Source organism: Budorcas taxicolor, chromosome 22 (genome assembly GCF_023091745.1).
Source record: "Budorcas taxicolor isolate Tak-1 chromosome 22, Takin1.1, whole genome shotgun sequence".
Taxonomy (NCBI): domain Eukaryota; kingdom Metazoa; phylum Chordata; class Mammalia; order Artiodactyla; family Bovidae; genus Budorcas; species Budorcas taxicolor.
Genome location: NC_068931.1, coordinates 19,961,152 through 19,973,816, shown reverse-complemented (window position 1 = coordinate 19,973,816; position 12,665 = coordinate 19,961,152).

The following is a 12,665-nucleotide window of genomic DNA, read 5'->3' as shown; positions in this document are numbered from 1 at the left end:
TACCACTTGGGAGTGCTGAGTCCAAAGTGGTCAAGTGAGATACCAACTGGGAGGCAATCAGAGCTCCGCTCCCAGTCGACAGAATCCACACAAAGTCAGCCAGTTTTTACTGCTTATCTCTGGTAATCCTCCACTCTCTCTCTCCTCTCCTTCCTCCTCCCTTTTGGCCCCCCCACCCCCACACTGAGGAAGGCCAGGTTTTATTCTAGCAAACTTGGGTAACAATAGATATGATTGTCAGCCTCCCTGGGGCTGGCTGGGTTTTTATGAAATTAGACATATTTGTCTTGATGTTTAGGAGCGGGCATGAAATTCAAATCTCTGTGTTGGCATTCCGCGGGCCGGGCCTTTAATATTCAATGACATGACTTCATTGCGGTTTTGACAACACTATATAGAAGCTGTGCTTACCATTGAAAATTAAAGCCACTGAAAGCGTTGACAACAGCAAAATTGTGAATGCTTCCCAGCTCCTGAAGTGATTGCTATTCCAGTTTGTCTAGAAGTGCTTATTGTGTTTGTAATGCCGTCAGTTCCACTTAAAGACAACTTGAAGTCGATGCCATACAGGTAAGTACCAAAGAAATCTCCGTCTTCCTGTCTCTCTCCACACTTCCATCGTTTCCCACACAATTTTTCCACTGAGGGCCTGTTTGCATTTGGTTACAGAGCCCCTGATTTCCTCCACTTGGGAGCAGGTTGATTGCACTTTTTTTCAAGTTCCCAGGTTAACCAGACTTTAATTTTTCCTTTTGTTCATTTGCCTTTTCTTTGTCTTCTTTTTCTTCCATGTGAGTATCGGGAACACTGGGCTTTAGTGTGTTTCTGTTCAAATCCCCAAGCGTGTGACTCCACTCCTCTCCTGTGTAAAACGAATCTTAGGTTGGGGGGTGAGGAGGATTTGGTATCTGAAGAAGGATTATAAAAGAAACTCTCTTTTGAAATGAATGCCAACTGTAAGAAGAGACAACTCTGTTAACCATGACTTCAGTTTGGATCTTTGTAATATTGAGAACGTTCAAAAGAAAATTTAAAAAATAACTAATAGTGCTCAGCTTTGCTGTTGTTGTGGGTAGTGGTATTAAAGCAGATGAACCAGTAGAGAATTCTAATGGCCTCTTCCCTAGACTGGATGCTTGCTTCAGTCTTTGAAGGAGATTTCTTCCTCTGCCACAAGCGGACATACAATGATTTTATCAGAAAAACATTCTTGGTACAAGCCTGTCATCCTCAAGCAAGCTGAGACTCTTGGAATGTAAAACTAAGATGCAAATAAGAGAGCTGAGAGGAGGGTCTGGGGCACTGAAGGCAGTGATTTAAGAGGGACTTTGTGGCAGATGAAGGGGGCAGTGGCTGTAGGAAGGGTCGAGGGTGAAAGGTAGGCTGTATGGACTTGCACAGCCTTGGTCCTAGGGAGCCAGTAAGGGGCAACTACCAGGCTTCACCCTCCTGCCTTCCTCAACACACTCCTCATTGTTATCCACTTTCCTGCTTTTCCAGACCCTGCTGGATAAAAAGAGGTTTTGGACAATGGATGATGAGCCTTCTTTTCTGTTTCTAAGCAACCTCCTTGGATTTTGGAAAATAAGAACTCCATCGCCAGAGCAGGGCTGCTATGGGGCAATTTGAATGAGGCACCAGGATACAGACATCTGTACCCTGCACTCTTCCTGGACACATCATGATTCCTGAGAGTTGCCATCATCTATCCTTGCCCTGACTTTTCAGAAGGACCATGTCATTAAGGGGAGCCATAAACTCAGATGTCTTCCCAAGAGGCCTTGAAGCTTAAGAGACACTGTTTGTTGCTTTTCAGTAGCCCTTTGAACCTTAACAAATTATTGGTGTTCCCTGGTGGTCCAGTGGTTAGGACTTGGCTGTTTCACTGCCAAGGCCTTGGTGCGACCCCTGGTTGGAGAACTAAGATCCCTCAAGCCAAGTGGCATGGCTGGGGAGAAAAACGTTTAGTAGAATTAAACAACATGGCCAGATTTTATAATTTTTAAAATATATTTAAACTAGCTGACTTAAAAACAAAAAAAGTTGTTTGGTGTTTATTAGCTTTCCCTGCCTACCCAGACCCTGGCTTGTTGTTTCCCTCCTGCTATGGCCCGCACAGATTCTGGTCTCCTTTGCTATGGGTGCCATCCTTCTGTGACCATATCCAGGGCAGGGAACGTGGTCTCTTGAGTGGTTTGGAGGTTTGGGATGAGCCCGGGTGATCATCTCCTGACTTTTCACTATCAGATTCTCTCCTTGATGCCTAACTGCTCTTACTCTGGGGGCCATGTTTTTGTTCTTTCCCCTCTTTATTTATTTTGGCTGTGTCGGGTCTTAGTTGTGGCACATGGGATCACGAGGGACCCTTCACTGTGGCACGTGGACCCTCCAGCTGTGGTGCAAGGTCTCTAAAGTGTGAAGGGTCAGCAGTTGTAGCATGTGGGGTCTTAGTTCTCTGAGCAGGGATCGAACCCATGTCCCCTGCATTGCAAGGCAGATTCTTAACCATTGGATCACCAGGGAAGTCCTGGGGACCATGTTTTTAATTTAAAAAGTTAGACTTCTGTCTAGAACTTTGAAACATGGCATTGTTGCATGGTATTTTGAATATGAGTGATTTAGACACTACCAATATGCAACTTCATTTTAGTTTTTTTGACATTGTTTTAAACTTCATTAGTGAGAATAATTTTCCCCAATGCTCGACAAGAACTGTGACAGATATCATGGCTTTTTCCCTCAGTTTTAGATGCTATTGTTGTTGTAGGCCATAAACACAGGTTGGTCCAATAAATAATGTATGGAGTCTCATGCATACGTGCTAAGTTGGTTCAGTCATGAATGACTCTTACCGACCTCATGGACTGTAGCCTCCTAGACTCCTCTGTCCATGGGATTCTCCAGGCAAGGGTACTGGAGTGGGTTGCCACTTCCTTTTCCAAGGGAGCCTCATGTGATGGTCAAAACAGAACCAAACCTGGAACTGCATATACTTCCTTGGCGTCATTTGAACTGCTTTGGGCTGGAAGCCTGGGTGGGACAGAAGACATGGCTCTTTGACTGTCTGCTGCTCCCTGGTTTCTTGCTCTATACTCCCTGCCTTGGTCATGAGGTCTCATAGTGACTCTCACAAGGCTGGAGGCATGGGAGGGAGTGGTGAGTGGATGAGACAGTATCTGCTCAGCTGGGGACCTCACAGTCTCTGGTATGGGCTGAGGGACCGAGCTGATTCTTCCTCTTGAGGGCACTTTCTTGGGATCTTCAGAGGTTCCCTTCTGGTTCCCTTTGTTCTGAAGTTTCCCTAACCTGTGAGTGATCCCCATCCAATTCAGCTGGACACTATGACATCTTCCTTCGCCATGGACATCCAGTGGTAAACCTCAAATCTCTTTCTGCTGAAGACACTCCTTCTTCTAGTCAGCTCCACTGACTTGGACACAAAAAGGCCCTAGGTCTGCCTTGTCCACATCTGTCTGTGAGAAATACTCATGCATCTCTTGTTCTCTTAGAGTGAAGGCCAATCACAGCAAAGTGGCCCTCCCCGCTGGAGTCATTGGCCCTCCCCGCTGGAGTCATCTGCCCTCACCAAGCAGATTTCCAGGTGGGAGTCAAACTCCTGCTTCCAGTCCCCTTAATATTCTCAAGCGTGAGTCAGGTGGCAGTCCTCTATGCAGAAATACATTTGAAATTCCTGCACGTGGTCCTGCTGAAGAACCCTCCGGTAAGTCTGGGAAGAGCACATAGCATTTTCTACTCTCTAAGTCCTGACTGAGCTGAGGGGTCCAAAAGTTGCAAGACCACGTTTGATTTCTCTCTTGTAAATTCTGCATAAAGGGGTAGGGCTGAAAAGCAAAGCAGGACATATCCCATTCTATCTTGTCACACTTTCTTGCTTCTCCAAGGGCTTTACAGTCTGGATGAGGGGCCAAAACAAAATGAGAAACAGCTTAAAAAGTGAGATAAGAAATGTTACAAGTCAAGTAGCCTGAAGCCTCAATCACACAGGACAGACGATCAGCACTATCAGGTTGGGGTTTGGGTGGGTGGAGGAAACCAGGACACAGGGTAGAGTCATAAGTGTATGTTTGTTCAGAGCATTCAATTTTAGCCTTATCTTACTGCTTTTCTACTTGAAATTCAAGATCTAAGCCCTCTGAGGTGATGAGCCAAGCTTCAAGGGTTCTCCTGGCTGGAAATGACTGGCTGAGAAAATGCTCTGGGTCCAGGCGGCTCCTGCAGAGAGGCGCTGAGAATGATGAAATACACACTTGTATTAAGCACCGTATGCATGGAAACCTTGTCTTTTTAACCTACATGTGTTTTTGACCAATTCTAGAAATCTCCTGAGAAGCTCAGCACATGGGAGAAGGGGTAAACTTGGATCAACAACGGTCACTGTGCAGAAACATTTAGACACCCATTTCCTTCGATACATGTGGACACAATGCACTCTGTTGCTTAAGACTCTATTTCAGACACTGTGAGATACAGTCAAGTCTCTCAGGTAGCTATGCGATGAGAGTCACATACCACCCCGCCCCACCCCCCCACCCCCCCACCCCCCCTGCCCCGCCCCGGCTAGACTCACTATGGGGCACAGTGTAATGACACATTTGAGTGTGAGGACAGTGAGGACCTGGTCAGCTCAGCAGGAAAGATGAGCTGCTGCCATAGTCCAGGAAAACATCAGACCATGGGAATTGACTGTGTCTCACTGGACTTCACCTCACCAAGTGCAGGCTGTGGTCAGTCATGGCCTCCGGGATTCCCAAATGCACAGGTATTAACTGTATTTGATGTTGACAAAAACTTTGGCAGGGTCTCTGACTCACCACTCCCTAGACCTGATGAGTCCCCCAGAATTTTTAGGCAGTGCTTCGTAAGTACCCAGGACCTTTCCTGGCACATAGTTGGTCTTCCCTGAGTATTTGTGGGTTGACTGAGTGAAAACTTGAGGGGGAATGTCTGGGGTCCTGTGATGCAAAGCATCTCTGGCTTTGACTCTGACTGGGATGGGGCCCCGGAAGCAGTGTTGGGAAAGACAGTCAAGTCTTCCCGGGGTTGGGGTGGGGTCCCCATGGCCTCAAAAGTCTTTGTCCTCTGGGCATTTCTCTCCACCTTCCTAGTTCTTGGCCTGGCGTCTCTCTCTGTAGGTTTGCTACAAGGACTTTCTCCTTCTGAAGGAAAATGACTATATTTGTTATAAAACTCTCACCAAGGTTCCACAAGGGTCACTTTAAATTGAGGTGGTTTGGGGGATAGAGCGGCAGAGAGCTCCCATAACCTCAGTTCTTTATTGCCAGAAGGTTCCACTTTACGAGCATACTAACTTTCTATTCCTGGAACCGAGGGTCATTTTCTCCATTTCTGGTCCTGCTGGGAAAGCTTCCCACAGATCTCTTTTCCTGGCGTGGCTCACCTCCCCAGAGGCAAGTCGGGGCTTGAATGGGGGAGTTCATCAGCTTTGCACCTCCCCTTCCTGCACCTTCCTCAGGAGGGCGCTCGCGAGCTCCCTCCCCGTGAAATCGCGTTTAAGAGAATATTTTCCAAGGGGCACTGGCTCACCAGTGTTTGTATAAAAAATCCGAATTGTCACCGTCGAAGGCTGTGAGCCCCAGGCGAGCAGCTGGAGGACGGCCAGGTCCCTGAACTCAGGCCACCAAGTGACTTCCCGGGGCATCCAAGTCGGAGAGCAGCAGAGAAGAGAACCTCCCCACGGGTGGACTTGGCTTCCCCTCCTCCCTCTGGCAGGCTGGAGGTTTCTGAGGTTACAGACTGAACCCACTGTTTAATTTCTAACCTCCCATGGCTCCCAATTTAGGGCTCGCCTATGGGGTCCAACCACTCAATTAGGGCAGGCACTCAAGGCGGTGGTTGCTTTGATAGTGTGTGGTCGGAGGTGGCATCACACCCCCAAATCCAGCACCCCTTCCTTCCTCCAACGACAGCCTCCTTCGGGCTTCTTTATCTGGTAGTATCTCGGTTGCGGGTTAATGTCGTGGCAAACATCAAGTACTATTGACCTGAGAGCCACACTGGAACATGTTTAGGCCTTGAAAAACTGGGGCAGTCCAGGGAGAAAGGCCCCAGGATGGAGAAAATGGAAGCAAATGGTAGAACTGAAAACTGTACAAAGAAAAGCCTTCCCTAGTTTGGACATTTGCCAAAAGTGACCTCTGTGGTGCCTCACTCCCCTCCCTGCAGGGTTGTAAACCACTTGCTCTAATTTTCTAATAATATGAATAGCTACTCTTTGTGGAGCGCCTCCCTTTTAAGACAGGATCTTTTTCCTTCCTCCTTTACAGGGGAATGAATGGAGACTCAGAGAGGTTAATCTTCCCAAGGTGCCACAGTCAGTTGGTGGTGAAGCTGGTACCAAGTCCAAGTGTGTTCCAAAGCTGGTCTGCCCCACAGTCGCTCTGTCCCTGCTGAACTCTCACTCTTGCTCCCTCCACCTCTCTGTCCCTGTTTCTGTCTGTCTCTCACTGTGGTCTGAATTGGGTACTGACCCAAATTTTAAGGTAGCTGGAGAATACTGACTTACCTGGATCATTCATTTGCTTTCGTTAACAGTCATGGAGGAAGAGATGGACCGGGCTGGGACACGGTTTAGCACACATTTTGTGAAAGGCGCACAGGTCTGTACACTCTGATTCTGTTCACTCTTTCCTCTCCCTCCTGTTCTTGGCAACTGTCCCTTAAACCCGTCTGTTCTCTGCCTCTAATATATTATGCTGATATTTTATTACCAAACAATTACATCCACTAATTTGAAAAGGAAACGAGCAGGAAATTGCAATTATAAGAGTAAAAGCAATGCTCTTTTATTTCTCCCCTTTATGCATATGAAATATGGTTTGTCATTGTGGCACAACAGACTTTCCTCCTCTTCCAGGGCTCTTCACTGCCTTGTCTTTAATAATTGAGCAGAAACAAGAGTCATAATTAGATTCCTGATAACAGAGGAGCTATCCATGGGTTTGCAGATGTGGAGGCTGAGCTTGGAGCCAGGGAGCTGCCACCATGCTGTTATAGGAGAAAACACGCTTCATGTTGTTTCACTTGAGTACCTTCCAAAGCATTCTGTACATCCACGGTCGTCTGTGTAGATTATTTGTTCGCCGCTATTGTTTCTCTCTGTCTTGGTCATGCTTTCCCACCCCATTGACACTGGGCTTGGTCAAGACTTGCTTTGGTCAATGGAATATGAATAGATGAGATGTACACCTCATTTAACTGAGCAGAAGCTTTCCATGAGCTTGTGTGATTTGACCCTGTTTCCCTTGAGCGACACTCGGGAGGGCAGCTGCTCCGTCTAGGTCCCTGAGTGACTACGGTTTGCAGAAATGCCCTGCTGACTCCTGATGGATGTGTGGCTAGAGCAAGAAATAAACATTTGCTGTTTTAAGCCACTGAGATCTGGAGCTGTTTTTTAAATCACAGAATAGCCCATCCAACCTGACTGATATATCTGTGATCTCATTTGGTTCTCATTATATCCATGGGATTGAGAAAAGGGCTGACCACCCTGGGTAGTATGTGGGAAAGAGCCTGTGATGTGAAATCAAAGGGACCTTCAGGCTTAGACAAGCAATACATTGTCTCTGAAATCCTGTCCCTTTTTAATATTACTTACGTTGAAGGTCCCTGAGAATCAGAGTCAGTGTATGCTAGAGGTCCTGGCATAGTGCCCATCACAGAATAAACACCCAATAAAAGATAATTTAAAATATTATCTTTAGAATCCTCTTTTGATTATAGATACGAATGTGGAGGCTAAACTGGCTGCAAAGACCTGCTGGAACTAATTTCATAACAACTTGAGTGTGAGCTTCAGAGCTGTGTCCAGAGTTGTCTCCCTGGACTAAATGTGTTCCCTGAGTGGTATGCCCAGAACTGTGCTAAGGGGTCTAGGGTGGGGATTGGTGGCAGCGGACACGTCCAGAGGTGACAACACGGATCCCTGTGAGATAATCTGGATTACAGAGGCAGCCCCAAAGAAGCAACTGGTTTATCTGAAGCATACGCTGTTCTAAAATTCCAGCTTTGGGTGCATAAGAATCCCCCAAGTGGCATCTTAATGTGTGGATTCCCTGGTTCTGCTCCTGGAGTTTCTAGCTTAATGCTATCCTATCTGATCAGCACATGACAGAGTCTAGCATCGGGGTCCCTGGGTTCAAGTCCCTCCTCTGCATCTCCAGATTAATGACACAACCTTGGGCAACCACTCTGTACCTCAGTTTCTTCATCTGTGAGATGGGGCTACATGAGCAGTTATGTATTACAGTGTGAGTTAACTTGGGTAACACATGCAGAGCTTATGGCCCTGAGCAAGCACTCAGTAAGTGTTACCCACTAGTATTCTGATGCAGGGGTTCTGAGAACCACTTGTCCAGAAATTTCTCTAAGGAATGGCCCAGGGCCTTCCTCTGGTCTCCTACCTGGGAACACCTCCATGGGAATTTTAGGGGCAATGGCCTCCACCATGGTGGGGTCTGTTGGAGGGGGTTTCAAGTCATGGAGGCTTTGAGTGTGGAACCTATTTAGGTCAAGCAGTTCTTCTGTTGTTCAATAGCTAAGTTGTGTCCAACTCTTTCCAACTCCATGGACTACAGCAAACCAGGGTTCCCTGTCTTTCAGCATCTCCTGGATTTTGCTCAAACTCATGTCCATTGAGTTGGTGATGCCATCCAACTATCTCATTCTCTGTCGCTCCCTGCTCCTGCATTCAGTCTTTCCCAGCATCAGGGTCTTTTCCAATGAGTCAGTTCTTCACCTCAGGTGACCAAATTATTGGAGCTTCAGCTACAGCATCAGTCCTTCCAATGAATATTCAGGATTGATTTCCTTTAGGATCGACTAGTTTGATCTTCTGGCTGTCCAAGGGACTCTCAAAAGTCTCCAACACCACAGTTCAAAAGCATCAATTCTTCAGCACTCGGCCTTCTTTATAGTTCAACTCTCACATCCATACATGACTACTGGAAAAACCATAGCTTTGACTATATGGACCTTTGTCAGCAAAATGATGTTTCTGCTTTTTAATACACTGTCTAGCTTTGTTATAACTTTTCTTACAAGGAGCAGGCATCTTAATTTCATGGCAGTTCTTCTTGTTGGCTATTAAACTGCAAATAGGCCATCTCCTTCTGCTCACTTTTGCAGAGGTTTGCTCCTGGGAGAAGACCCTTGTTAGCAGACTTTATTTGTGAACCATCTCTGGCTGGCAGGTGGGCAGAAATCTGGAGAAGTTCCTGGCACTTGGTGGCCTGAGGCTGGAGTCAGGGCTGGATTTGCCTCAAATGAATTGTTCCACTTATTGCTCATGCCCGGTGCCAAATACCTCATTTTGCCCCTTGCTAATCATCAGATAAGAGTCAATTTACTACAAGAGTGGTTTTCTTCTTTAATTTCTTTGAATAATTCATGTCCAATTCAGGAAGATTGAACATGTTCTGATCTCCTCCCCATATGCCTGTCCTGGCTCCCCAGTTTTTGTTACTCTTCTAAGTCCACCCCTCAGCAAGCCAACCTCCTAGGGTGACATGCCTAGGCTGTGAGAAGGCAGAGAGGGTCTTCTCTGGAGAGAGCTTGGCCCTGAGCTGGGAAGGGCTGCCCACTTCCCACCCTGGGAAGGGCTGCAGGAGGCGCTGCCATGGATGTTCCACCCTGAGGCAAGAAGGAGCCAGAGGGTGTGCAGAGCTTGGCTATTTACCATATCGGCTGTCAGTATGCAAATTCCAGCTCTTCCAGGGGTTCAGGTGGAGACTGCAGGCAGCACCTCATCTCCTTATTGCTTCAGTGTTCTGACTTGCAGGAAGGATGAGAACAGTGCCTCCTCATCATGCTGTCCTGAGGATAAAAGCAAAAACATAGAAAATACAGAAACATGCAAGAAGAGAAAACGTAAGTAGAAACCACTTTGAAGGAGGTTGGTGTGTGATAATCTCTCAGTTAACATTGGCTGTTATCATTATGTGTCTCTTAGATCAGTCTTTGAAGTTTATGATGAGGTATAGGTTCTGTTGTATTTTATTTGTTCAATTAAAACTTAATTTTAATTACAGAAGGAATTCATTAATACATTCTCCTTGTAAAATTTAAAACATTTCAGTGAGAATTATTTCCATGTGCCTGTTCTCATTCTTAGCTCCTCTCCAGGGTTTATCACTTCTAAGTTTAGTAAGTAGCCTGATTAAACACTTTAGAAGGCATCTATGTTCATACATGTGATTGTGGAAAGTAATAGAATATATCCAAGTTTGCCTGCAATGCAGGAGACACAGGAGATGTGGGTTTGATCCCTGGGTCTGGAAGATCCCCTGGAGGAGGAAATGGGAACCCACTCCAGTATTCTTGCCTGAAAAACCCATGGACAGAGAAGCCTGGTGGGCTACAGTCCATGGAGTCCCAAACAGTCAGACACGACTGAGCAACTGAGCACACACAAGTATTATCCATCATCTATCTAATCTAGTGTAAATGGTGTATACTTAGATGTCACTTTCACTCAGCACATGTGTTAGAGATTATTTCATTTCAGAACATACAGGTATACCTTATTTATTTTAATAACTTCATGCTATTCCATACTATGGGGATATCACATTTAATTTAGCTATTGTTTAACATTTTTCTTTCCTGTAGACAGTGCTGTGCTATATATTATTGTAGGTGTCTTATTGTATGTATACATCTTAAAATTTTCTCAAGGGTTGCAAAATGAGCTCTCCGCTTTCAGTTGTGAAAATGTATACTCCCCTCAATTGTGTATAAATTGTATGCTTTCATACTAACTCATCGTCCTTTCATATTGCCTAATTTAATTTTGCCAACCTAAGCTGTATGAAAGGATATAGAATTTTATTGGTGTTTTAAATAAAAGTTTTCTTCCTCCTAGTGAAGTGGAGCCACTCTATACGTGTATTGGCTGTTTGTATTTTCTCTTTTGTGGCTGATCAGTTGTGATTGTTGCCTATCATTTTATTGAGTTAGGTTTCTTTTTCTTATTTATTTGCTTTTTCATTTATTTGACTACACGTTACTTACAATATCATATTAGTTTCAGGTATAAAACATATTGATTTAATATTTTTATAGCTTATGCACCATACAAAGTTATAAATTATTCACTATGTTCCCTGTGTGATTTATTTATTTTATAACTGCTAGTTTTAACCTCTTAATCCTCTTCATCTATTTTGCCCCCCTCTCACTTTGTGATAACTACTGGTTTGCTCTCTGAATCTGTGAATTTGTTTCTGTTTTGTTTTATAGATTCCACATATAAGTGAAAACATTTTTCTCTGTCCAACTTATTTCACTAACTTATTTCACCAACTTATTTCACTATACCCTCTAGGTTCATCCATGTTGTTGCAAGTGGCAAGGTTTCATCCTTTTTTATAGATAAGTAATATGCAGCATACATTATGAGAAACGCTGGGCTGGAAGAACCACAAGCTGGAATCAAGATTGCCAGGAGAAATATCAATAACCTCAGATATGCAGATGACACCACACATATGGCAGAAAGTAAAGAGGAACTAAAGAGCCTCTTGATGAAAGTGAAAGAGGAGAGTGAAAAAGTTGGCTGAAAGCTCAACATTCAGAAAACTAAGATCATGGCATCTAGTCCCATCACTTCATGGCTGATAGATGGGGAAACAGTGGAAACAGTGTCAGACTTTATTTTTTTGGGCTCCAAAATCACTGCAGATGTGATTGCAGCCATGAAATTAAAAGACGCTTACTCCTTGGAAGGAAAGTTATGACCAACCTAGATAGCATATTGAAGAGCAGAGACATTACTTTGCCAAGAAAGGTCCATCTAGTCAAGGCTATGGTTTTTCCTGTGGTCATGTATGGATGTGAGAGTTGGACTGTGAAGAAAGCTGAATGCCGAAGAATTGATGCTTTTGAACTGTGGTGTTGGAGAAGACTCTTGAGAGTCCTATGGACTGCAAGGAGATCCAACCAGTCCATTCTAAAGGAGATCAGCCCTGGGATTTCTTTGGAAGGAATGATGCTAAAGCTGAAACTCCAGTACTTTGGCCACCTCATGCGAAGAGTTGACTCATTGGAAAAGACTCTGATGCTGGGAGGGATTGGGGGCAGGAGGAAAAGGGGGCAACAGAGGATGAGATGGCTGGATGCTATCGCTGACTCGATAGATGTTGAGTTTGAGTGAACTCCAGGAGATGGTGATGGACAGGGAGGCCTGGCATGCTGCAATTCATGGAGTCGCAAGGAGTCAGACACGACTGAGAGACTGAACTGAACTGAACTGAACTGAATACTCTATTGTGTATATATCCATAAATATGTAACATTTTCTTTATCCATTTGGATAAACTCAAAATGGATTAAAAACTTAAGTGTCAGACCTGTAATCATGAAGACGCCTAGAAGAAAACAGGTACTATACTCTTTGACATCGTTCTTAGCTATATTTTTATGAATTTGTCTCTTCAGGCAATGGTAACAGAAGCAAAAATAAACAACTGAAGTCTAATCAAACTAAATGGCTTTGCACAGCAGAGGAAACCATCAAGAAAATGAAAAAGCAACCTGCAGAATGGGAGACAATATTTGCAAACAATAGGTCTAATAAGGGATTAAATCCAAAATATATGAAGAACTCCTATGATACAATTCAATATCAA